This window comes from Montipora capricornis, chromosome 13, assembly GCF_036669925.1.
Source record: "Montipora capricornis isolate CH-2021 chromosome 13, ASM3666992v2, whole genome shotgun sequence".
NCBI lineage: Eukaryota > Metazoa > Cnidaria > Anthozoa > Scleractinia > Acroporidae > Montipora > Montipora capricornis.
In genome coordinates, this window is record NC_090895.1 from 42,923,720 (window position 1) to 42,926,219 (window position 2,500).

The 2,500-nt window shown below is 41.2% G+C and overlaps 1 long non-coding RNA gene across 1 annotated transcript in view; it reads right to left on the reverse strand.

Moving 5' to 3' along the window:
• Positions 1-2,500, reverse strand: part of LOC138028819 (uncharacterized) — an 8,973-nt gene that overhangs the window by 2,796 nt on the left and 3,677 nt on the right. The window contains exon 2 of the long non-coding RNA XR_011127731.1: positions 1-597. This exon is cut by the window's left edge and continues 8 nt beyond it. This is a non-coding gene — a long non-coding RNA (uncharacterized lncRNA). The remainder of the gene's footprint in view (positions 598-2,500) is intronic.

A 2,500-nucleotide genomic window follows, 5' to 3' on the forward strand; every position in this document is an offset into this window, starting at 1 on the left:
CTCTAGAAGAGAATCACTTGTTTGGAATGAGCATCTTTGTTCAGGACCTTCATCGCTCGCCAAACTTTTTTGTCGCTTCTCTGTAGGCTCGAAATACGCATTGATTTTCTTCGGTTGTTCATTGACCTTCGGCGGATTACAATAACTATTATGAACTCGCCGGAAGTATTTCAAATGACCTGCAGCAGTTCTTTTACATTTGTCCAATTTCGAAGATTTCCCACAGTGTAGGCATTCAATTCTTTTTTCCATCTTTCGACAGCCTCGTGTCTTTTCTCTGTAACAGCAATTCTCTCAACCTTTGACGCGTTTTTGGCAAATTTTCTTGTTTGTCATTCTCAGAGTCAGTTGATTTATTTGCGATATTTTCCTGTGGCAGTTGCTTTCCTGACAAGGTACATGACTGTGGGGCTTCCGTTTATGGCACCCTTGGCGATTTCTGTTTAAACACGATATTTACAGGTCTTACAGAGCCTTTCTGAAACATGACTTGTCGTTGAATCACCTTGATAGACAATGAAGTGCATGATGCCTTCTGGAACATTTCCTATTGTTCTTTAGTTCTAAGCACAAAGTGGGCTTTTCGTGAGGTTCCTCCTTCAATGAAATCAATGTAAATTAAACACTTCCAGGGCAAAATCTGCAAATCCTCTGCGTCCAGCGGATCTAATTTGCAGGTCGCAGGTCGCAGGTTGCATGTCATTGTTTCACCAATACAGAAAGTATCCTAAACATTCTTAAAGGCTAACATTAGGCCTAATTAGTCCTAAACAAAAGTTTTTAGGCCTAAGGTTAGCTTTTATGAATGTTTAGGATACTTTCTGTATTGGTGAAACAATCACCTGCAACCCGCGACCTGCGACCTGCGACCTGCACATTAGACCCGCTGCTCTGCCTCTACTCGATTCATCTACGAATATTTTTCCTCCTGGGTTACTGAACAATCCAACAATAATTCTAGTTTACAGTTCTCGGTGTGAAATAACAACATTTTGAGCCGAAATATACTTGATTTCCACAACAACGGTGCGAGTTCTGCACAACGAGCCATCTGCTCCCGCCATGTTGTTTGTAGACAAGCGAATACGCATGCTCAGAGACTTTGGCTTGGTTGCACCGCTGTGCACAGTCTGCTGTTTGTCTTCCTTCACGAAAAGCGAGAAGATATGACTACGAGGGTCTACGACATTACTCAAACATTGTTGACCGCAGGACGAGTGCAAGATATGGGCACTTAAATATTAAATAACTTTTTCTGATGTTTTCCAAACTAAGGGAATTAGTTAATCAAAGACTGAACTAGGCTCGATTGACCAGCCGTTTTGTGCGCCCGCGTTCCTCAGCGCACACAACGGCTGGATCACTGGTCCAAACAATTGGATTTTCCACCATTCAGAAAGTCGCCTGCCTGCCAAGTACAAAGTACACTTGCGACGGGTGCTACGTCAGAAACAAACGAAGCGGACCTGTGATCCAGCCGTTCGTTGGGAGGAGGATGTTAACCGCACTCCCAACACCTCTGGAAATCGAGACTGAAGACGCTTAAAGACAATTATCCCATTCCCATTTCAGTTCTTTTTTCCCAATTTCCAGTGAGCAAATCCTAATCCCAGTGACTCAATCCCATTTTCTCAGGGCAAAAACAAGACCCTCTATGAAATTTTAGCTGATCAAAAGGCAAACAATTATTCAATTCTGAGACCTTTTAAAAAAAGTTTTCTGCGTGTCTTGCTTCTGATATGAAGCCTATATTAATGGGAGTGATGAAGACCTGTGAGAACTATCGTTTTGATTTTGAGTCAGTGGAGCCGTTGCGAGTACAACTGTCCGGGGAAGAGGAATGTTTGTATACACACACATTTTGGACCATTGCCATAAGCTCATCGTATTCTCTTCGATCCTCCTAAAAATCAAAACTGAACACTGACCGACCATTGCATAATCGACAAAATGTGAAAATATCAGCCAGCGATAAACCAGATAATCTTCGCTCAATGTTGGTTTAAGAATGTAAAATTTAAAATTTAGCAACTGGGAACGTAAGGGGTCCACTAGCCCCTAAGTTGCCACCTAATGATTTGCCAGTTCTTGATGTATAAGTTGTCAATGAACTGGCATCTTATCTTAATTGAGATTTTTGATTTAAGACCGTTTCTACCTTAGAATCAAAAAAAATATATAGAATTAACTAAAGGAATTTTTGCATCATAAATACAAATGTTGTTTTGCAATAAGCAATAATAATAACACACGATTTACAAATATAGCTGTCATGTATTGAGGGGAAAAACAGCAAGAGGCAAAAGATGTGGTAAACTCCCGTGAAGAGGGGGGGGGGGAGGTACTTGGGTCAATTTTTGCTGGGTATCTGCTGCTGGCCGCTAAGAACCCCTACCCCTTTATGGTCTATTTTATGGCCAATTATAGAGCCCATCTTAGTCACTGTTCTGTTTATGCATAAACCTTACATAAAGCCATTTAACTGTAATATCAAAACGGA